Source organism: Schistocerca cancellata, chromosome 2, assembly GCF_023864275.1.
Source record: "Schistocerca cancellata isolate TAMUIC-IGC-003103 chromosome 2, iqSchCanc2.1, whole genome shotgun sequence".
Lineage (NCBI taxonomy): Eukaryota > Metazoa > Arthropoda > Insecta > Orthoptera > Acrididae > Schistocerca > Schistocerca cancellata.
Window position 1 is genome coordinate 1149189854 of NC_064627.1, and position 25234 is coordinate 1149215087.

At 44.8% G+C, this 25234-nt stretch overlaps 1 protein-coding gene across 1 annotated transcript in view; it reads right to left on the reverse strand.

The window, feature by feature from the left end:
- The window catches only part of LOC126163186 (ATP-binding cassette sub-family C member 4-like), a 275451-nt gene that overhangs the window by 219625 nt on the left and 30592 nt on the right, over positions 1-25234 (reverse strand). The window lies entirely within an intron of this gene.

Genomic DNA, 25234 nt, shown 5'->3' on the forward strand with positions numbered 1-25234 from the left:
TTAATGTTATGCAATAACCAAAAAACTTTAGATGTGCCCGTAGATATTAATCGTGAAGGCTTAATGTTATGCAATAACCAAAGAAGAAATTATGCAACAATAGAATAATAGTTTAGCCTGCGTTTAATGTTCGTTTAGACCGCGTTAGGAAGTTTGCAGCCTCGTTACCTACATGATACTGTCTGTTGCGTGGGCCATAGTTGCTACGTACACAGGTTGAATCACCTACGTCTTGCACCCCTGTTGCTACGTGAACGGTTAGAGGTATCAAAGCGAGGATTTCGATAAAACATAGTAGGCAGATGAGCATTTAATTTTGTTATGTGGGTAATACTCTTTAATGTTATGACCAGACGGAACTACAATCGTCTGATCATAACAATTAGTTCTTAGATCGCTCTGAAAAATGGCTGATCGGAACATACGAAATATTAGTACACTCTATTATAAGAAAGGTAAAAATATGCGTTTAACTTTATACAATCTATTGTCACGGAAATGAGTCTAACATTTACAACTGTCTTTCAATAGTATAGCACGACTAGATGAACACAATTACAAACTCTTCTCTTGAAGTACAAGTTCAATATTTACTAAAGTAGAGTTCCCTCTGACACTTGAATAGCACTGGTGTGGTAACCAGCTGATGTCGATTGCCTCATCAGAGGTCGCAAACTGGGTAAAGCGAATCAGTGCTTGGCTCCACGTCGGCCTGTGTGTGATGGTGCTGTGGTGCTGAGAGAGGGGGCGTGCTTTCAGAAGCGACTTCCACCGGCCATTGTGGATCGCAGCGAGGCGTCATTGATGTCTGTCGTATCGACGCGCCTTTGGACGATATCACATTTAACTTTTTAGGGAACCTTCTTCGGATCACTTAGTTGTCCATCTGTCTGTCTGTCTGTCCAAATGTTAAACACCCTTTTTCTAAGGAATGGGCAGACGTATGAGGTTGAAATTTACGTAACATTCTGAGATCTGTGGTCCCTTGACAGGGTAAAACATTGAAGCCTCTGAGTCAATGTAGTGAAAGGATACTATCGTTTATGTCACATTGTTTGATACTCACACACTTATCAAAACCTATAGAGTACTTCCCGTTGCACTATAATCATTAAATTTGGGAAGATTTTAGTACAACTAAAAGGAAAAGTCAGAAACTGTTAATTTATATCTCACGAAAAAAAATTTTGTCATTTTTTATGTGACTGTCAGTCTGTCTATCTGTCTGTTAAGCCTTTCTGTCAGCAACGGGTAGTCGTATCAAGTTGAAATTTATGTCACATACTAAGGTCTATGGTCATTTGAACATGTAAGAAAATTGAAGTTTCTACGTCAATGAAGTCAAAATATACGGCCGTTTATGTCACGTATTTTGATATTTACTGCAGATAGAGTTGGCGTTTCAAATTGTACGTGAAACAACCATTCGCAGACTAGTCCTAGGGCCAATATCTTGCCAGTATCAACGTCGATAACAGCAAAAATGGTCGAAATTCTCGATTTGCGGAATGAATGAACTGTCTGTAAGCTCAATTAAATTCGTGCGGAACCTACACCTGGCCAGTTTTTTAATGAAGCTATAGGCCTTTACTTTCTTAACAGCATTCGAAAGCTTTTTGAAAGAACTAGTACGGTGATATAAACCTCGGCGCCGAAACTTTTCGGAACACTGCCCGAGAAACCTGCTGAAGCTGAAAGGCAACGTTACCTGAATCGGCTACTGCGGTGTAAACACCACCAAATGGTCCTCTCCTGCCAGGATCCGCCACTGTATAGAGCCTCCCGTTTGGTGTTTGTTTCCACAGAAGCTGCACACTGAGATGTATGGACACACCCTTGTGTAAAACAGCTTTTCTAAACACCTTCTGACAGTCCAGCATGCAGTTCCATTCACAACAATCGTTACTGACCCAGTGTTTATGACGCATATACGAGGGGTGTTCAATAAGTAACGCAATACTTTTTTTTCTGAAAGCAGGGTGGTCTTATTTATGATTTCAGTACGCTATGATATTCCCACTCTTTTGGCGACAAAACCCTATTGTTCAACATAATGTGCATTGAATGTGAAGGCCTACTCCACCTTACTGGGAAGGCCTGTACATCCGCACGGTAACACTCCTCTGGTCGACGAGTGAGCCAACGTCCGACTGCATCAATGAGCTCCCCATCATCCAGCCACTCGCTCCCGCGGAATCCATCCTTCACTGGGCCGAACAGACGGAAGTCGGAAGACGCAAGTTCCGGCCTGAAGGGTGGATTAGGAAGAACGGTCCAATGGATTTTCGTGAGCTTCTCTCGTGTGCGCAGCCTTGTGTGAGGCCCTGAGTGGACACGGACAACTTCATTTGCATTTCTGTGCCGATGAATACTGTAAAGTCGTTTCTTCAGTTTCCTGATGGTAGCACAGTACACTTCCGGCTAAGCGTTGCACCGTGAGGGAGGACATCAAACGGAATAACCCCTTCGAAGACACAGAAGACCGTCGCCATGACATCACCAGCTGAGGGAGCGGCTTTTAACTTTTTATTCGGAGGAGAGATGGTGTGACGCCCCTCCACGGACTGTCGTTTTGTTTCCGCTTCGAAGTGACGGATCCATGTTTCATTGCCCCTGACGATGTCCGACAAAAAATTGTCGCGATCAGCCTCGTAACGCCCGAGCAATTCCTCACAGACGGTCCTTTGTCGGTCGTTACAATCATCTGTTAGCGGCAAGCGACCCGGCGGGCACGCGGCTTTGAGTACCCCAGCTGGTGTGTCGGCACTACCAACAGAGGTATCCAGTTGAGCAGCGTAGGGTACGAGTGTCATCCGTCCGTCATCTCAGATTAGTGTCCGCACGCTCCAACACACACGCCTGTGTGTGGCCAGCTGGCACGCCGGACACCGGACAGGTCTGCGCCACCTGGCTGCCGCAATATGACAGCTGCCTCGCGCAACGACTCACCGTGCTTTCGTTCACTGCCGGGTTTCCGTAGACACTCCGCAAGCGCCTACGAGTATGTGCGGTGCTCTGGTTTTTCGCCAAAAGAAACTCGGTGGCAGCAGTCTGCTTGGAACGCTCCTCCGTTACGGGAGCCATTTTGAAGGCTACATATAGCGCCGACACCTATCGGAACTTCATGAAACTGGAAGGGCTGAAGCGGAAATAGTCCGTTACGTCCCGCAACAAATTCCACATGTTCTCGACCGAAATCGAAAAATAGTATTTTCCATTACTAATTGAACGCACCTTGTTGTCTGGACAAGAGGAAGAAAATTTTGCTTCAACAGAGTAGGCCTACGTTCTTGCTGCATATAAGGTTCCGGAGATAGTAGTAATAATAACAGTATGTGGATCCTTAAAAAATATGAGTCTGAATACAAGACAAATCTTGCCACTAAAAATACACGAGATGCACAAACATACTTGACCATAACTTTTAAAAAGTTTAAAATTACAGCAAAATTCAAACAAAGACAATGACGGTTGAGTGATGTTAACTGTATCCTGCTTTGGCACTCCCGAAATCAACTTTGATTAAGAACAACAAACGATATTTACATTAAAAGGATTCCACCGCTGAGGTGATAATAATAAAAAAAATAGAATATTGAACCATTATCATACGACTCAGAGGAATGTCCCATGTTATCACTCAGAAGAAAAGACATTGGTATTTTTCCAAAGAAAATTCCGCACTGGCTGTATCAGTGATTTTTATTAAATCTGCGCTGGCCGTTGTGGCCGTGCGGTTCTAGGCGCTTCAGTCTGGAACCGCGTGACTGCTACGGTCGCAGGTTTGAATCCTGCTTCGGGCATGAATGTGAGTGATGTCCTTAGGTTAGTTAGGTTTAAGTAGTTCTAAGTTCTAGGGGACTGATGACCACATGTTAAGTCCCATAGTGCTCAGAGCCATTTATTAAATCTGCGACCGGTTTTTCGCACCACTTATCGGTGCATCCTGAGGCAATATACGGTATTTGTAAAATGGTAACATTGAACATTGCCCTGTAGCCACTCCCCACCATTCAACGTTCAGTGTTCAACGTTACCATGTTATAAATACCGTATATTGCCTGGGGTGGTGCGAAACCGGTCGCAGATTTAATAAAAATCACTGATACAGCCAGTGCGGAATTTTCAATTGCAAAAATGTCGAAATTTGGCTGTGGTTGCCCGCATTACAAAACAAATGACATTGGTGAACACAAGCCCAAATGAGCAACATGGCTGAGAGCAATACCTTTAAGTTCAATGCCAGTCTCCGGTGAGAAACGAAGGACAGTGTTTAACATAACGTTCTTACCAAAATAATTTTTCTCTGGGACCGTCCTGGAATAACGATTTCACAGCCGTAAGTGTTGTGTGCCAATGTTAATGCACTCGGGTGTACTTCTTTCCTAGGGCGGTTGTCGAAGTTAAACAGCCAGGCCTAGAGGGCAGGAAACGCACCAGAAACGAAGGCCCCAAGCAGAAGCCTGCCGCTCGGCCTCAGCAGAGCGACATTGTCAAGTAGCGCATCTAGACCCTGAGCAGAGGCCCTGTCCGCAGCTGCCCACTGCTCCGCTGACGTCGCCATACGCCGCGTTGCCCTGACCAGGCAAGCAAGGTCAGCCCGAACTCGCGAGTCTAGCAAAGATGCAGTCTCACTCGCATTACCGATCCCGCACGCTCGTACGGGTCAGTCACCGTCCTATTGCATTGTACGACAGTCAGCATGCAGAAGTTTCCGAAAGTGAAACAACATATGTGGTCGGACAGCACTTGATTGTAGTTAGAAAATCTTTCAACATTTGCTGAAACAACTGGAGCGTGCACTTTAACGTCTTACTTTAGTTTCAATAAAGGATAAAAAATTGACACACGAATATCGATATTTCGTAAATGGACATTAAATTTGATACAATATCGGTATTTTAGTTTCAATACCCGTACTGATACAAGTTAACGACAATGAGTGAATCGGCAATAATAAAAAGCAGACAACCCATCAACTTACACTATTGTGCAGAGCTTGAGAACGAAAGTAACTTTCGTGTGACGTGCACTGCCAAGTAACATAGCTCGATGAAAGTTGCCCCATACATAAAAAGAACTAACTGCTGTAGTGTAGTGCGGAAGGTAATTGAAAGAAATACGTCATCAGACGAACAGAAACGACTTTTTTATTCAAAGACAATAATTACTCTGAAGTCACCGTTATTCCGGATGGTCCTCTGGACAGTACAAAAGGCGGGGCATGGTTCTTAACAAGGTTGAGATCCACCAGCGCAGTTGACTACAGATTCAAAGAAACTAATGACATTAGTTGCACTGGTTTAAATCAATGGGAAAAGTTGCTCTGCTCGGACTACCCTAGCATGCCTCCTGGCAGACCCAAATCCTCAAGTTACCCACACGCTACTCATGTAGTACCCCTTGTCCATTATCCTTATTACTCACGGGGTTTCGCCGATTCCTGTAAGAGTAGGAGCGTGACCTGCATCTGCACTGAAGTGACCAGCTGGTCGTCCTTATCTTAATAACGCAGGGTGATTATAATTAAACTTTCAAACCGCTGAAGAAATAACGCCACTGGTCAGAATGACGTCAAACTGCGACGGAGTATTATCGGTTAAGGGGGAAAACGTATGGCAGAAGAAAAACAAACAGTTATAAAATGTAGCAATAGATGGCGCTGTAAGCATCATAATTTAATAGTGGTCGACTATAAATGACAAATGAATCATACAACAATGCCTAAGATCTACGTTTGACATTAAACAAACTGTATTACTCGGTGTGCACGGGTGTACAGATGTGATACTGTTAGTTTCGTAAGACTGTCCACCACGGCAAGGTGCAAAAAGTCGATTTTGAATTGCCCTGAGGCCAAAAACCGCATAAAAAACATCACTCACATCGGTATTTAATTGTCCTGAGCCTAAAAACCGCATAAAAAGCAATCAAAATCAAATGGGATTATTAATTCCCGTGTGACTGGCGTAAAACATGTTCAATATGCTGTCCACCGTTTTCTGCAACAAGTTGAAATCGCGAAACAGCATGTTCCACAACTGATCGAAGTGTTTCCGGGTTCACGTTCAGAAAGCGTTGAGAAACGCGTGCCTTCAATGCAGCTAAGTTTGCAGTCGGGACACTGAACACATCTTTCAGGTAGCCCCACAGTCAGAAGTCACACTGATTAAGATCAGGTGATCGGGACGGCCAGGCTGTTGGGAAATGATGGCTGATAATTCTAGCATTTCCGAAATGGTGCTTCAGCAGCTGCTTAACTGGATTTGCAATGTGCGGAGGTGCGCTGTTGGAGAGCTGGAGTGACGTGGTTGCGCAAAAGACACCCATAGCGCTTTGTCAGTGACGGTACAGGTAACAGGACCGGAAGCACCTGTCCCTTCGAAAAAATACGGCCCTATGATAAATGATGCCGTAAACCAGCACCAAGCAGTGACATTTTCAGGATGAAGTGGTACTGATTCATGTCTGGAACATCACAATTACTGCATCCCTCTAAACAGCATAATTTTATTATAACATGGTCTTTTTTTGTTTTTAGGCTTCCTTTTTTTCCGAAGCCGCAGTTATGCATGTTATAAAGGTTGTATACCGCCTTTTGCAACTGTAATAAATGTCTTATTTACACCACAACCATTTCACTTCATGTCAGAGCATATTCTGTACTCACTGCAACAGTTTGGTTTTTCTTACAAGTCTGTTTGTCAAGACCGTAAACAGTTCTCATTTTATAATATTAATACGAACGTTTACATGTTTATGGGATAAGAGAGGGAAGGGAGGGCTGTGGCGCAAAATTGATTACCCGCCTGTGGCATACTGTCAACGGATGACGTTCATAATGATTTTGATATCTGTCAGAAGATTTCGCCACACAATTCGAGTTACAGAAAGCGCAAAATAAAAAGCAACAGAGCGATCCAGAACAAGGAGGACTCGAATTCGTAAGCCGTACGACAACAAACGAACGAGAGAGGCAGTAGCACAGCAATTGAATCGCCTGCCCTCAACTATCAACAGAGGTTAACTGATTACGTCAACACAATGCGGTCAGCTGAACGCAGTGTCACCACAAAGGGGCTTGTCAACTACAACGAGGCTAGCGTGTGCGAACCAGCGTTACGTAACACGAACGTAGGGGAACAGAATGTGCAAGTTCCCAGTACTAACTGAAAATGGTATGACTGAAGACACTTGACAGAAACTCAGTTACTCAAAACTACAGCTGACTGTCTTCTTCGAAATAACGTGAACTTTAAATTTTAAGAAATGCAACCCACGAATTGCAGTTAGAAAAATTCATTTCCGTAGGGAAAGTTAAAATGAAGTACGTAGACGGTTCAGTTATTTCGCATGTTGAATTTGTATGTTGCGTTCTTACTCAAATTTATTAAACACGAAAATTATCATTTCATTTTAGAGACTCATAAGTTTGCTTCCAAAAGACAGAAAGTTTAGGTTTAATATACCGTTAACATCGAGCTCATTTACAGTTGTGGCTCAGGAAACGACCGGAGTGAAAAATGGCTGGGGGTTGCGTGGTCGTAAATACTTTTATTAAATATAGCATACTTATTAGTGAGACTCAACAACTGCGAGAACAAACATAAGTTTACATAAGTAATGTGTTCAGCCTTCACGTTACGAAATTGCAAAACTTAAGCTCTAACACATAATAAACCGCCCCTTTGAATTTCTTAACTTCGCAATAAAAGGGCCATGAACAACACGTCAATAATAAACAATAGTAAGCGGATGACAAGAAAGGCAAACAATAAAGAAATCTTGGCCCAGAATGCAATATTGTAAAATATACACCACCAAAAATCAACAACCTACCCAATGATATCCAATGAATCACAAGAGGAGAGAATATAATAACAGCACACACCAACCCACGCTACCAGCTCCTGAGCTCGATCACGATAAAAGAGCGAGTTAGTGAATCCACGGCTCAATGCAGCTGCTCGACTGGTTGACATCGTACCTAGATGTGACCGTGGACCTAGTGGAACAAGGGACGGTATCAGGGTGGTCAGGCGACACGCTTCCATTGATCCACAGTACGATCTCAATGACCCCATGCCCACTGCAATGGTAATTGATGATATCGTGGAAATGTAAGGGTTGTCTGTTGCGAAGGCCCATGTCGTGTTCCAATACACTTGTGCCTGGATCAGCACTGTGCTCTGTTATCAGAACACATTCTGTGATGAGTCGTGGACACCCAACACTTTGTCGCCTACTCGTGGTTTCATCGTCCTTCAACTACTTTCTGTACACACCGATGGCAGTAGCATGCAAACAGCCGACCAGTTTCAGTCAAACGCTCGTTTCGTGGCAACGGACCATAATAATCTGCAGATTTCTGCATAATTCGCTGGGAGTTCACAACATGTATAGGTTTGTCCTACCATTCTTTGTTGTTTTTTTTCCATATATTCTTTGAAGTGTGCATTTTATGTGGAAGCTTACAGGTGCTATCACCGAATTTTCTCCTACTTGATCGAAACCATCTCCTCAAATTGCACTTTGCAGACAGTTCTCTTTCAAGAGTCTTGGCCAACTCTCTGTCACTTGAGCGATTCAGTTATTCAGTAGTGCCTGCTGTCCTCAGTGATAAAAGTATTCCCTGTTGGAAGATAGCTATATAGTAATACAGGTAGTCTAGTTGTGGCACAGTGTGCTTTGTTGCGAGATTTCCCAACCATCCCTCCTCCTATGACATCATTCATTGTTGCCAGATTTCCCCACCTCCCTCTCCCCCACCCGTGACATAGACCAGTTGCCCTGTGTACAACATGGCGAGAAATTCAAAATTTCGTCGCAAATTCATAAACAGACAGTTTTCCCCCCATGCCTATGACGTCACTGCGAAAATAGGACAACTGCTGTAAGTGTAAAATGGCGAGAAATAAAAAAAATGTAGATGGCACACAGTCCTGTTGACGTGAAATTAAAAGAAATTTGAGACGCTGGTATGAGATGGCTGACCTGAGGATACTGACACAGTCCTGTGACGTCAGAGTCCAATAGCGATCCGAGATAGCAGACCTGGGTTTACTGGTGCGGCCCTTATCGTGTCACAATCCAAGATCGCTTACCTGGGTATACTGGTGCAGCCTGCATGGTTGTCAGATTTTCCAGTCCACTGGCATAGCTTGCATCGTTGCCACGTCACTTGTGCTAAGTAAAGAATTTGAAACTCTGCGAAATTAAAACATCAACAGTTATTCCTTGACGTTACAATTCACTTGCTGCAAGTTTAAAAACAGTGCAGCCTGGGTGTTTAACAATTTCCGCACCACACCTCGTAGTGTCAAGTGCAGGGTTCAGCACTATCCGGTGATGAGAAATGAATGCAGTGGGCCGTCGGCACGTGACATATTCCCAGAACACGAGGCACGTGCGACCCGTCGGTCACTAGAACACCTGCAGGTAACTGCAGCAGACGCAGGTGCCCAGCCTGTGATAACTCGGTGCCCTTTCGATGACGTTCGGCAGCCCGGCTAGAGTACAGACAAATATTCCTGCTCTAGCTGAGGCTTTTCGCACAATATCATTTAGATATAATGTGACTATTCTTTTTAAGTAACGGTATAGCTTTCGCATGACTGTAGGTCGGAACGTTGCAGTACAAATTGAACAGTGTTGATGAATTGTAACAGTGCCCCTTCTTGGACAGCTGCAGTGCAGATATAACTGCATGCCGTATTGTCTAGCAGTGAGATGTAACTGTAGTCATTCAATCGTTTTTAAACGCTACAGATAATGCAAGAGGCAAAGTCTCTTTTCACGGGGGTGAAAACGGTCGATGGAGGTGTCGTATGTCTTGCGGTACTCCACAGCCACTCGTTGCAACTGACTGTTGTCACACGCTACCATTATAGGCGGGAGAGTGGTTAGACTGTCTAACAATACGTTTGGGAAAAAAAAGGACACCAAAGCAATTGCGAGGTGTGTGGACATTATTTCGAGAAACATTATTGTGAAAGTTAACAGAACATAAAGTTGCGACAGACAGCAGAATAATTGACCACCACACACCTGTAGCTCACATATCAAAAATCGTTAAGCTAGGAGAAGATATAAGACCTACTGCCATCAGTCGGAGCACTATATCATTTGTACTGAAATCCGAAAACAGATGAGATTCATTACATGTTCTTGAAAATGAGAATGACTGTCTAAAAACATGTCAGTATACATTACAATGCCGATTCTGTGTTTGTACAAGTCGAAAATGTTGCTGATCACATCGGTATGTCTCGAATTTGAAACAAAGTACAGAATCCATTCTGTAATAAGTAGAATTTTCCAAAATGAATTGTACATGATGAAGTTAAAGAACGATTCCACTTAACTCCGATAGGGTTTCGTGATCTTAATGGTCTGTTGGGTTGTGGGACTTATATTTGATGGCGTGGTTTGTTTTTATGAGTCTACATGACAGACGTTTGTGTATAACTTTCAGGACTGTCTGAGAGGCCCACTAATTTCATCCCGCTGTTCAGGCGTGACAGAGAGAATTTAGCACTTCAGTTTTGCTGGTAATGAAATGTATGTATAGCGTGGACAGCATATTGCTGTTACTCACTCAGAACCACTACAGCTAAAAAATTAAGTGACTTAGTTTATATCCAAACTGCTTACAATTATACCAATTGTGCCAGAGAAGATTCTTTTAGAAGTTTTATGGGGCTTTACACACTAGTGCATTCCAAGCAACTCGTCTATACAGAAAAGAAACACGCTACATCCAAAACCGTAAAGCTATTTTAGCAAATAGCAGGACTATCATGACTGCACATATTGGACTACCATTACAGTGAACCATATACACCCTCAAACCAATATAGCACAGTTGAACACTTGCACCACAGACATTGATCCTGCTGGAAGGCAGAACACAGTTTGGTACACTGGACTGCGAATGTCCCACATCTCAGTATACATAAACGACAGACATTAACATCAAACTTTTCCATGGGATTTCTAAATCACTTCTGATGAACACAAGTGTTAGTTGCATTGGTCTGTTAAGTACACATCTGTCCTTATACTCACATCACACATCAATCTATCCAAAAGCTTGCTTGTTATTGGTTATTGCATCAGCCCACGGTGGAAACTCATTGTGACTAGCTATTTCATACCCCCACCTCATCAGACCACTGTAGCACTATCTGAACCTAATGTCACAGTAAACTACAAGTGTGCTTATGCTGGAGGTCTATTGCTGACCTTGATAGTGAGTTTCAGGAGATGTGATGCGAAACGATTGCACATGTGGATTTAGTGTAACTGTACAAGCCTGCTAGGTTGTGGAACACTGAAATATTTTCGACTGTAGTGAAAAATTTGTGAAATCGGTCGAACTTAGACATATTGAAGGTTCTGAGAGTTTGATTTCATGAAAGCTACTCTGAAATATTTCAGATAAAGTTTGGATTTGAATAATCTATACGAAGTTCGAATATGCCAGGAAGTGAACAATTCGTTCATTGATCAGCGAGGACTCCATACCACTTCACACAATACATCTATATGTTACAGTGAAACGGTAACAAAATGCGCCTGTAACAGCAAAAATTGCAACAAAATGCCCCTGTTTCAGTAGACGTTGTAACAAAATGCGTCTTGTTAGCGTAAAATTGAAGCAAGGTGCCCTGAAGCTGCAACAAATTGCTCCAAAACTGTAGCAGGTTACTCCAAAACTGTAACAAATTAACCTATGTTACAACAAAAATTGTAACAAAATGCCCTATGTCACAGCGAAATTGTAACAAACTGCCTGATGTTACAGTGGAATTGTAAAAAGAATGCCCTCAACATTGTAACAAATTTCCCTGAAACTGTATCAAATTGCCCCTAAACTGTAACAAGTTACCCCATATTACAATGAACGTCTTACAAAGTGCCCCATGCTATAGAGAAATTGTGAAAAAATTACCAGAAACAGTAACAAATTGCCCCGAAACTGTAGCAAGGAAGCCCTGTCAAAGCAAACCTTGTAACAAAATACCTGGTATTATGACGAACTTGTAACATATTGCCACTTATTACAGCGAAAATTGTAACTAATTACCCAATACACCACCACATTAAAGAAAAATTTACTGAGCACCTGCAAGCAGAAGTTTTCCACAAGAGATTTAAGGCAAACTATAGACCCAACACAACAAATTGGTATAAGTTCTTAATCAGTCACATAACGATCGTGCTGCTACCAAGCAATTAGTGGATATAACGTTACAGCTTTCACAAGTGTTAGGTGACGTTACCAAGCACCTCTTAGATCCTACAAAGTAATGTCCCCCTCGATTTTCCCCCGGCGTCAAAGTGGACGTAGGTCACTTGTGGTAAGTACAGAATTCAAGATGGCCACTAAGTTTAACATCTAAGGTGGTAATCCACGAATCGTGATCCAGGGCATCTTCAGTAACGTCAAAATCTAAAATGGCCATCCAGGATGGCGGACCTGGGGATACGAGCATAGCCCGAAGTAGCTGTTCAAATTTCCATGACCCTACACTCGCTTACATTCACCAGTCCAGCGCACCAACCACTCAGGTGAACTCGGCAGGTGTGTTCAGTACACCGTAGTGCGAGGTTGATTGTCATGGCCATCAGAAATACGCCACCTCTAGACAGAGAAAACTTACACACAAAGTCGAAAGTAAATATTAAATTGTGCCGCTCTCTCTAGGTTAATTATTATTCATTTTGTGTTTGTGTATATTCTTTCCTAGCATTCATGTATTTCTTCCTCAGCGCTATATCCCCTGACATTGCCGATGCAGTGCCTGGCAAATCTGAGTGGCCGCAGGAATCAAGTCAGCATGTAGCCAGACTCCGTGATGCAGCTCCGAGTATACTGGAGCATAAATCAAGTCAACCTGCAGCATTGTTTCCAGAATTTGAATTGGCGCAGCTGTGCACGTGTTATTCTCTGCAATGTACGTGCTGAATGTGACAATAAACATGTTGTTGTAGGCTTATCCTTAGATCATGAGTTCATGTAACAGTACTTTTTGAAAATCCATGATTTAGTGAAATGAAAGCAGTGCTTTCAGACTATGAACGGTTTCAGTTAAGTCAGAATTCAACAGAAATAACTGCAGTGTTACGGGGTGGCCAAGCGGTTAAAAGGCGCTACAGTCTGGAACCGCGTGACCGCTACGGTCGCAGGTTCGAATCCTGCCTCGGGCATGGATGTGTGTGATGTCCTTAGTTTAGTTAGGTTTAAGTAGTTCTAAGTTCTAGGGGACTGATGACCTCAGATGTTAAGTCCCCTAGTGTTCAGAGCCATTTTTTTGAACTGCAGTGTTCAGCTCTCAAATGTCTGCAGTGTTATTGGATTTTCATATAATACATATGGAGGCTACCGAAGAACAGTGAAAATATACAACAAAAGCACACAATGCATTTGCTTTCGGGAATCTACATTCAAAACTTTGCAGTATGCTAGCTCAACCATCCAGTGTGCAGTAGTTGCCTTATGTGTGTCGATTTCTTGGAAATTTCTGGCATGGGCTTACAGAACTTGCACATCATAACACTTCAGTAGAAGTCTTTGCTACGAATTTCGATGCATGTTATGTTCCATTACGCAGTGTGTACAATGCATCAGCATCACTACCTGACTTTGCTGTATAAATGTGTGCGTATTTGTGTTTATATGTACCACATTAAAAAAAATGAAAATTAATTATTGTTTGTCACTCTAAACTGTTCTTCATTTCACCAAAAACCTGAAACACATTGAATAAAATATGCGGTTAAGATTATAAAGTACAAATGGCAACTAAAATGATTTACATGTTCAGTAATCTAGATAAAGACACAGTCGAGTCACATCTCAAGGAGGAACTGGAAACATTTACTTATGAGGAGGGGCATGTAGAAGAACTACAGCTCAAGTTTAAATGAGTAGTCGTTCATGCATGTACAGGGTGAGTCACCTAACGTTACCGCTGGATATATTTCGTAAACCACATCAAATACTGACGAACCGATTCCACAGACCGAACGTGAGGAGAGGGGCTAGTGTAATTGTTTAATACAAACCATACAAAAATGCAGGGAAGTATGTTTTTTAACACAAACCTATGTTTTTTTTCAAACGGAACCACGTTAGTTTTGTTAGCACATCTGAACATATAAACAAATACGTAATCAGTGCCGTTTGTTGCATTGTAAAATGTTAATTACATCCGGAGATACTGTAACCTAAAGTTGACGCTTGAATCCTCCGACGTTCAGTTGCGTGTTGTAACAAACACGGGCCACGGTGGGCGAGCAGCATCTGCAGGGACATGTTTACGATGACAACCGTGTTTACGAGTGTGGCTGTAGTGCACTGTTGTGGTTTGGTCTAGCTGTCGCAGTGTCCGCATGTAGCGCTTGCTGCTATTGTTATTCTGCATTCGTCTCCGCACGCAGACCAACTGTAGTACACCGTGTTACCAGACGTCTGTGATAGTGTAGTGTTGTAGCAACTGTGACCATGGTGTATTCGAACTCTGAAAAGGCGGAGATGATACTCATCTATGGCGAGTGTCGACGAAATGTACCTGAAGCCTGCAGGGTGTATGCAGAACGGTACCCGGACAGAGAGCATCCAACGTGCCGCACATTGCAAAACATCTACCGCCAACTGTATGCAACAGGTATGGTCGTAGCACGCAAACGGGTCCGTAACAGGCCCGTCACAGGAGAAGCGGGTGCAGTTAGTGTGTTAGCTGCTGTTGCCATGAACCCACACATGAGTACACGGGACATTGCGAGAGCCGGTGGACTGAGTCAAAGTAGTGTCATGCGCATACTGCATCGTCACCGCTTTCACCCGTTTCATGTGTCGCTACATCAGCAATTAGATGGTGATGACTTTAATCATCGAGTGCAATTCTGTCAATGGGCATTAAAAGAGAATGCGTTGCAGTTCTACCTGTTTACCGATGAAGCGGGTTTCACAAACCACGGGGCAGTGAATCCACGGAACATGCATTACTGGTCCGTGGACAATCCTCGCTGGCTCAGACAGGTAGAGCGACAGCGACCGTGGACTGTAAATGTATGGTGCGGAATCATTGGCGACCACCTCATTGGTCCTCACTTCATTGCAGGGGCCCAAACAGCTGCAACATACATCGCGTTTCTACAGAATGATCTGCCAACGTTGCTCGAAAATGTCCCACTGGAAACGCGTCGACGTGTGTGATATCAGCATGATGGTGCACCTGCACATTCCGTAATTAACACTAGGCTGACCCTTGACAGGATGTTCGACGGGCGTTTCATAGGACGTGGAGGACGCATAAATTGGCCAGGCCGTTCTCCTGATCTTACACCTCTGGACTTCTTTGTGTGGGGTACGTTAAAGGAGAATGTGTACCGTGATGTGCCTACAACCCCAGAGGATATGAAACAACGTATTGTGGCAGCCTGCGGCGACATTACACCAGATGTACTGCGGCGTGTACGACATTCATTACGCCAGAGATTGCAATTGTGTGCAGCAAATGATGGCCACCACATTGAACATCTATTGGCCTGACATGTCGGGACACACTCTATTCCACTATTGAAAACGGAAACCACGTGTGTACATGTACCGCACCCCTCATGGTAATGTACATGTGCGTCAGTCAAAAAGACCAATAAAAAGGTGTTAGCATGTGGACGTAATGTGCTGTTCCAGTCTCTTCTGTACCCAAGGTCCATCACCGTTCCCTTTGGATCCCTACGTAATTCGGTGCTCTCCGATACACGCCATCGAACAGCGGAGGAGGGGTACTCAAGCGTCAACTTTAGGTTACAATATCTCCGGATGTAATTAACATTTTACAATGCAACAAACGACACTGATTACGTATTTGTTTATATGTTCAGATGTGCTAACAAAACTAACGGGGTTCCATTTAAAAAAACGTAGGTTTGTGTTAAAAAACATACTTCCGTGCATTTTTGTATGTTTTGTATTAACCAATTACATTAGCCCTTCTCCTCACGTTCGGTCTGTGGAATCGATTCGTCAGTATTTGATGTGGTTTACGAAATATATCCAGCGGTAATGTTAGGTGACTCACCCTGTATACATGCATACGAAGGTTGACTGAAAAGTAATGCCTCCACCTTCGTAACTCTTCAACATTTTGCAGCATTGGTATGTGGTACTTACTGGATTGTTCCGCAGCCTCTTCTCTACAGCTCCAGTTGGCGGGAAGCCTTAGCGTTGAACAGTTGTGTTGTAACAGTGTGAAGTGTGGGACGCTGCGCAGACGGTCGGTCAATGCGATTTAAGCAACGTGCAGTCATTGAATTCTTGACAGCAGAAGGTGTCACCCCAAAGGAGATTTATCAGAGAGTGAAAGCAGTTTATCGTGATTGTGTTCATGTGAGTACTGTTGGTCTTCATTCTCGTAACGCGAGAGGAGTTCTTGGCAAATTTCAAATCTGTGCGATTTCATTTCTGGTGTCAGCATCTGGGGTACCCATCATGCACAGATCTCCGACAGCCACACAAAGCAATAACGTGACTCACACGTTCTTGTGAAATGCCGATTGTGCTTGCAGTTTCTCTCTGAGTGATACGACGATCGTCCTGAATCAATCTTTGAACATTTTGCTTGTGAAACTTGGCGGTTGCTGTCACAGGACGTCCAACTCTTTGTTTGTCATGCAGGTCAGATGTTCCTGTCTCAACATCTTTTAAGCTTACTCGCCCGACGACGCACAGTACTCACATCAACACAATCACCATAAATTGGCTTTCATTCTCTGATGAATCTCCTCTGGGATGACACCTTCTACTGTCAAGAATTCAATGACTACACGTTGCTTAAATCGCATTGACCGACCGTCTGCGCAGGGTTCCATACTTTACACTGTAACTACACAACCGTTCAGTGCTAAGGCTTACCGCCAACTGGAGATGTAGAGAACAGGGCACGTCCCGCCAACTGGAGATGTAGAGAAGAGGCTACGGAACAAGCCAGTACCTGTCGCATACCAATGCTGCCAACTGTTGAAGTGTTACGAAGGTGGAGGGCATGCTGAAAAGTAATGCTTTCAAATTTTTTTAATGAAAATTCTTAAAGCATTTTAAGTAAAACGAATTTATTAACATCTTTATTCTTCATGTCTACATATTTATTTCTCAACGTAGCCACCCTGGGGACGAGCACATTTCTCCCAACGCGGGACGAGTTTGTTGATACTGTCGCTAGAATGTTTGACGTCATTGATAGAGCCACAGGCTCACCCCTGCTTGCACAGCTTCATCACTGTCAAAGTGAAGTCATCAAAGCATTTGATTGCCTTCGGGAACCAGATGAAAGTCGGATGAGGCCAAGTGAGGACTGTGTCGAGGATGGTCTACGACAGTGAGCCCAAGGCGCAGAATTGCGGCAGTGCTTGTGTGTGGCCTGGCACCGTCGCCCTGAAGCAGGCGGTACTCCACTCGTGGACAAACTCTTCAAATTCAGTTTTTTGGGGGATTACAGCACACTGTTTCTTAAGCATTGACATAGTTAGACTATAAACTTCCATGTTACACGCTACAGTTTGGAGCCTTCCAGTGGCAGGGGGTTGCAACTTCTGTCAGCGAAGAGGAAACGTCGCCTGAGCAATATACCGAGTGCGTTCCATAAATAGTGCAACCAATTTTTTTCTGACGCAACGGTGGTACACCACAGCGTGTTGTAACCGGTTGGGCTAAGTGGAGGGGGGGGGGGTGTTAGCTTCAAAACGCTCTTTGTGTCACTCGGCTGCGAGCTGCCGGAGAGTCAGGACGTGCGTTTCTGTCAACCCCGTTTTGAGTTTATGTAGCACGGCACAACGGATCATTCTGTACAGCAATGGTACGCTATCAAATTTTGCGCTAAACTTGGGAAGTCCGCCACTGAAACGTCTCCATTACTTCATCATGCCTTTGGGACTGATTGTGAAATCACAAGTTTTCCGATGGCACAAGTCGTTCATGGAGGGCCGAGAGGAGATCGCCGACGAACCTCGCGGTGGACGGCCACCAACCGCACGAGTCGACGAAAATGTTACGCGTGTGCGAGATTGTTTGAACTCTGACAGACGGCTGAACCTTCAATTGATAGCACAAACTCTAAACATGTCAAAAAAACAACCGTTTTCCGCATTTTGACTGAAGATTTGAACGTGAGAAAGGTGTGTGCCAAACTCATCCCAAAAGTGTTGACCGACGAACACAAGCACATGCGAGTGCTGTGGTGCCGAGAAATGTTGGAAATGTGTGAAATGACCCTCATTTTTTAAACTCAGTTATCACTGGTGATGAGTCGTGGATTTTTCAGTACGACCCTGAGACAAAAAGGTAGAGTTCAGAGTGGCAGACACCATCGTCGTCCCATCCCAAGAAGGCATGCATGAGCAAGTCCAGGATGAAAACCATGCTCATTGTCTTCTTTTACGTCAGAGGCATTGTCCACCACGAATTCGTACCTACCGGGACTACAGTGAACTCAGCTTTCTACTTGCAAGTGCTCAAAAGACTGAAAAGGAGGGTCTCGTGCTACCAAAGTGACATTGAGGACATGTGAAAAGGTCACCACGACAACGCGCCGAGTCACAGCGCCTTCATTGCCGACGACTTCCTGGCCAGGACCGAGACCCCATCGGTTCCCCAGCCTCCTTACAGTCCTGATCTGGCTCCCGCTGACTTTTTTTTGTTTGTTTCGTCGGTTAAAAGGAGTCATGAAAGGAAAACATTGGGACACGATTGAAAGCATCCAGGCGCATGTTACATCAGCTCTAAAGGACATTCCAGATAAGGCATTCCAGGATGCCTTCCAGGCATGGAAACACCGCCTCCAGAAGTGTATCGACGCAAGAGGGTCCTATTTTGAAAATTTTTGGTTATTTGTACGAATATATTCAATAAATGATTTTTTTATGAATTTGGTTGCATTACTTATGGAACGCACCTTGTACATGAGTGTAATACATCAACCGATACTGAGAACAGAATAAAAAAATTCGGAGGCTTTGTTTTTTAGCAGACCCTCATACATCACACTTGATTACCTGATACTTTAAGAATAATAACCATTACAGCTTCCAGAATTTTGATATTAACTGTATCCCTTGCTGTAATTAATATGATTTTCTTGTTGACTTATAGTATGTGTAAAATTCACTCTAAGACAAAAAAAAGCTGCACCACAAAGGTATTATTGAATGGATGGAAATCAGTAGATGTGATGTGCATACACAGACAAACAAATGATTACAGTTTCAGAAAAAATGGATGATTTATTCAAGCAAAACAGCTTCACAAACTGAGCAAGTCAATGATGTGTTGGTCCACATCTGGCGCTTATGCAAGCGTTTATTCGGCTCGGCATTGATTGATAGAGTTTTTGCTGTCCTCATGAGGTGTATCGTGCCAAATTCCATCCTATTGGCACGTTAGGTCGTCAAAATACCAAGCTGTTGGAGGACGCTACCTATAGTGCTTAAACGCTCTCAATTGGGGAGATATCCGGCTACCTTGCTGACCAAGGTAGGGTTTGGCAAGCTTTAAGACAAAAATTTTAGACTTTCACCGTGTGCAGGCGGGCATTATCTTGCTGAAACGTAAGCCCAGGATGGCTTGACATGATGGGCAAGACAAGTGGGCTTAGAATATCGTCGAAGTACCGCTGTGCTGTAAGGGTGCCACCGATGACAACCAAAGGAGTCATGCTACGAAAAGAGATGGCACCCCAGAACCAAAAAAATGGTTCAAATGGCTCTGAGCACTATGGGACTTAACATCTGAGGTCATCAGACCTCTACAGCTTAGAACTACGTAAACCTAACTAAGTTAAGGACATCACACACATCCATGCCTGAGACAGGATTCGAACCTGCGACCGTAGCAGTCGCGCGGTTCCAGACTGTAGCGCCTAGAACCGCTTGCCCACATTGGCCGGCTGCACCCCAGAACATCACTCCTGGTTGTCTGGTCATATGGCGACCAACAGTCCAGTTGGTGTCCCACAGCTGTTTGGGGCGTCTCTAGACACACCTTCGGCCTGGAATCTCATTGACTGGAGTAGAATTGTCTTGAGTGATGAGTGCCACTTCAAACTGAGCGCCAGTGACCAGTGAAGACGTGTCTCACAGCGGTGGGACACAAGCCTGATTGTCTCCTGCCATACGACGCGACAGCCCTGACTAACGCTCTGGGATGCCATTTCATTTTGTAGTTGAATCCCTTTGGTGAATCCGCACCCTGGCAGTCCAGTAGTACAGCGACGATATTCTGTGCCCCGTTTTATTGCCTTTCATGCCAAGCCATCCTCGGATCACGTTTCGGCAAGAGTAAAGCCACGCACGCGTGGCGAGAGGTCCTACTGCCTGTCTTCGTGCTTCCCATACCCGACCTTTGCCAGCAGGGTCGCCGGATCTCTTCCCAATTGAGAACGTGTGCGGCGTTATGGTTCAAAAATGGTTCAAATGGCTCTGAGCACTATGGGACTTAACATCTATGGTCATCAGTCCCCTAGAACTTAGAACGACTTAAACCTAACTAACCTAAGGACAGCACACAACACCCAGCCATCACGAGGCAGAGAAAATCCCTGACCCCGCCGGGAATCGAACCCGGGAACCCGGGCGTGGGAAGCGAGAACGCTACCGCACGACCACGAGATGCGGGCATGTGCGGCATTATGGCCAGCGTCCTCCAGCCATCTCAGGATTTTGACGATCCAACGCGCCATTTTGACAGAGTCTGGCACGACGTCCCGCAGGGCGACATCCGACAACTCTGTCAGTCAGCGCCAAGCCGAATGACTGCTTGCACGAGGGCCAGTGTGTTACTGACGTGCACAGTTTGTGAAACTGTTTCTCTTAAATAAATTATTCAATTTTCCTGAAACTGTGCGTCACATCCACAGATTTCCATCCAGTACAATTAATTCCTTCGGTGTGCGCCTTTTTTTAGTCTTAGAGTGCACGTTTCCACGAAATATCGTCCACATCTGACTCATATGGCATTCATCCAGTACAGGTGCCAAAATTCTGCACAGGTCTTCGATACATCTATGGAGGTAACTGTGATCACAGACTGCCCGTTCCCATAGACAAATACGTACAGCATAATACAGAAAACTCCATTCAGTTATTTTGTGAACAGTATCACATTTTTCCTCTCAAAACCGCGCTTCCTCCTTTTTCTTATTTGAGAAAGCAAAATATGTCTTCATGATTTGAGGCCTCTTATATATTCTCCGAAACTGAAGATGGTAACACCTCATATGGTGGCTGTTTGGTGCTATATATACTCACACTACGTATGCCCTACACCCTGTGACAAGATGAATCACAGTCATGCGTAACTGGAACTATATGTACCAGACATAATGTAATTATAACTGTGGCATAAAGCTGAGATCATGCTACAGTGGCTTGATGAGGTGAGGATATGAAATAACCAGTCACAAAGAGTTTTCACTGTGTGCAGATGTTATAACCAATCACAAGCGAGCTTTCATTGTGGAACGATGTGTGACATGAGCATAAGGATAGACATGTGCCCAGCAGACCAATGCAACTAACACCAGCGTTTGTTAGAAATGATTTAGAAATCATATGCAAATGTCGGATGTCTATGTCTTTCGTATATGTGTACTTAGATTTTGGACATTCACAGTCTAGTACAACAATCTGTGTTCTGTCTTCCAGCAGGAAAAAATGTCTGTGGTACGACAGTTGACTCATGCTACATTGGTCAGAGGGTGTATCGTACAGTCACGGCACTCCTGCTACCCGCTACGTTAACTGCCTGCTGGCTGCAGGGTGTTCCAGTTATGCATAGACGTATCACTGGCAATGTGCTACTGTGAAAGACTGCATCAGCCTCCTAAGAGCATCTTTCCTGTTATATATGGTACAATCATAAGCAATGTAAATACAGTCCGAGTCATTCTGTTTTACAGCGGTAGCAATTCTGAGTCAGTGGTAGCAAATGGTGAGATTCTATCCACACTACAGACATATTTTTAGAGTCTTCATCAGCAGAACTGAGGTGCTACATTCTCGCATCATCATGATTGAACAGAGAGATGAAATTAGCACATTGCGTGTCCTCGTCAGTGAGTGCTCAGATGCGGTGGGGGTGGAGTGTGGTGGGGTGGAGGAATTGTTTACACGCTCAGAGTGTACTGTTTGTAAACTTAAAACAAGCGTCAGCCAAGACTGATGATTGTTTAACTTCCCATCATTTTAAACTTAGAATCAATTTCTGTACTTAGTGCAAGTGAGCCAGCAGTCAGCAGGCTGTGTCAGTCAGTACTTTCAGGTCTGCCGTCTTGGATTGTGACACCATAGGGCTGCACCAGTATCCCTAGGCCCTTCGTCCTGGATCACTGTCTTGCGTTCTGATGTCACATGGCTGAGCCAGTATCCTAGGTCGACCATCTTCAATTTATTAAACCTCACACCAACAGGACAATGCATCATCTTCAATGTTTTGAATTTCCCACCATTTCACACTTACAACAACAGCCCCATTTACACAGTGATGTCATTGCAGTGGGGGAAAAAACACTGTCTATTTTTCAATTTCTCACTATTGGGGGAGGGGGGGTGAAGGTTTGGGCATGACGCCTGGGGGGGGGGGGGGGGAAGGGTAGGGGGGATCCGGGAACAATTTCGACTGCACAAGAACTACTAGCTTAGCTATACTACTATCAGTTGTGAAACTTTTCGATTGGCTTTCTGGATAGTATATCGTGCTCTTCCACACGATAAACGCATGTTTGCGTATTCTTATAATTATAAATACAGGGTGTACATAAAGTCTGGAAATACTTTCAATTATTTATTGCACAAGAACCAAACATTGTGCAGATATCATACATATGTCATTTTGAAGAGAAACCCTGAAAGTTGTTTTTTTTCATGTGTACCGCCACATTGCCGATAGTCAGCGCTAGTCGCAAACATGGCGGGTGTAGGTGCCGTGCTCCAGAAGGGGACAGCTGTTTCATGAAATGGCCTCCCCGGTCACCAGATCTCACTCCGTGAGACTTTTTTCTGTGGGGACACCTTAAAGATCTGGTGTATGTACCGCCTCTACCACGTGATGTAGCAGAGCTCCGGCAGAGAATACGGGAATCGACTGCTACAGTCGACAATGCCATGCTGGGACGGGTATGGCAAGAATTCAGTTACCTTACTGACGTCTGCCGGGCCACTCGTGGTTGGCGTATCGAAGACTTTCAGAGTTTCTCTTCAAAATGAAATGTGTGTGACATCTGTACAATGTTTAGTTCTTGTGCAATAAATAATTGGAAGTGCCCGCGGACTTACTGTACACCCTGTACTAAATCTTGCACAATCATGAGTTGTAAGCAGCAGTGAGCTTCAGTCTATTAGGCACAGGCTATTATGTAGTCAAGATGGCGCCACTTACGTTTGTAACGCCGGAAATGCATATCCTCCTATTTCCATCTATTGTACTATAAATTTGTTTTCCTTATTTTTGTTACCTGAATATATAACATTTCTGTGTCTTCGTATATTGTAATTGTTTTACTATTTGTATATATACACTCCTGGAAATGGAAAAAAGAACACATTGACACCGGTGTGTCAGACCCACCATACTTGCTCCGGACACTGCGAGAGGGCTGTACAAGCAATGATCACACGCACGGCACAGCGGACACACCAGGAATCGCGGTGTTGGCCGTCGAATGGCGCTAGCTGCGCAGCATTTGTGCACCGCCGCCGTCAGTGTCAGCCAGTTTGCCGTGGCATACGGAGCACCATCGCAGTCTTTAACACTGGTAGCATGCCGCGACAGCGTGGACGTGAACCGTATGTGTAGTTGACGGACTTTGAGCGAGGGCGTATAGTGGGCATGCGGGAGGCCGGGTGGACGTACCGCCGAATTGCTCAACACGTGGGGCGTGAGGTCTCCACAGTACATCGATGTTGTCGCCAGTGGTCGGCGGAAGGTGCACGTGCCCGTCGACCTGGGACCGGACCGCAGCGACGCACGGATGCACGCCAAGACCGTAGGATCCTACGCAGTGCTGTAGGGGACCGCACCGCCACTTCCCAGCAAATTAGGGACACTGTTGCTCCTGGGGTATCGGCGAGGACCATTCGCAACCGTCTCCATGAAGCTGGGCTACGGTCCCGCACACCGTTAGGCCGTCTTCCGCTCACGCCCCAACATCGTGCAGCCCGCCTCCAGTGGTGTCGCGACAGGCGTGAATGGAGGGACGAATGGAGACGTGTCGTCTTCAGCGATGAGAGTCGCTTCTGCCTTGGTGCCAATGATGGTCGTATGCGTGTTTGGCGCCGTGCAGGTGAGCGCCACAATCAGGACTGCATACGACCGAGGCACACAGGGCCAACACCCGGCATCATGGTGTGGGGAGCGATCTACTACACTGGCCGTACACCACTGGTGATCGTCGAGGGGACACTGAATAGTGCACGGTACATCCAAACCGTCATCGAACCCATCGTTCTAACATTCCTAGACCGGCAAGGGAACTTGCTGTTCCAACAGGACAATGTACGTCCGCATGTATCCCGTGCCACCCAACGTGCTCTAGAAGGTGTAAGTCAACTACCCTGGCCAGTAAGATCTCCGGATCTGTCCCCCATTGAGCATGTTTGGGACTGGATGAAGCGTCGTCTCACGCGGTCTGCACGTCCAGCACGAACGCTGGTCCAACTGAGGCGCCAGGTGGAAATGGCATGGCAAGCCATTCCACAGGACTACATCCAGCATCTCTACGATCGTCTCCATGGGAGAATAGCAGCCTGCATTGCTGCGAAAGGTGGATATACACTGTACTAGTGCCGACATTGTGCATGCTCTGTTGCCTGTGTCTATGTGCCTGTGGTTCTGTCAGTGTGATCATGTGATGTATCTGACCCCAGGAATATGTCAATAAAGTTTCCCCTTCCTGGGACAATGAATTCACGGTGTTCTTATTTCAATTTCCAGGAGTGTATATTTATGCATTTATGTCGATGTATAATTGGTTTGTTTCGTAAATATTATTTGTATTTTTACGCTGGGTCTTGCCTAGGGAAAACTGCTATCGAACGATTACATGGATAGGTCGTGTGAAGAATCAAAGTGTGTAGGATCTTTGGTAGTGTTAACTCTGTCGCGTGGAGCGCGGGCAGGGAGAGGGTCAGGCTGGAGTAGCGAGAGGAGCAGGTGTGTTGTGTGACGCTCCCGCGA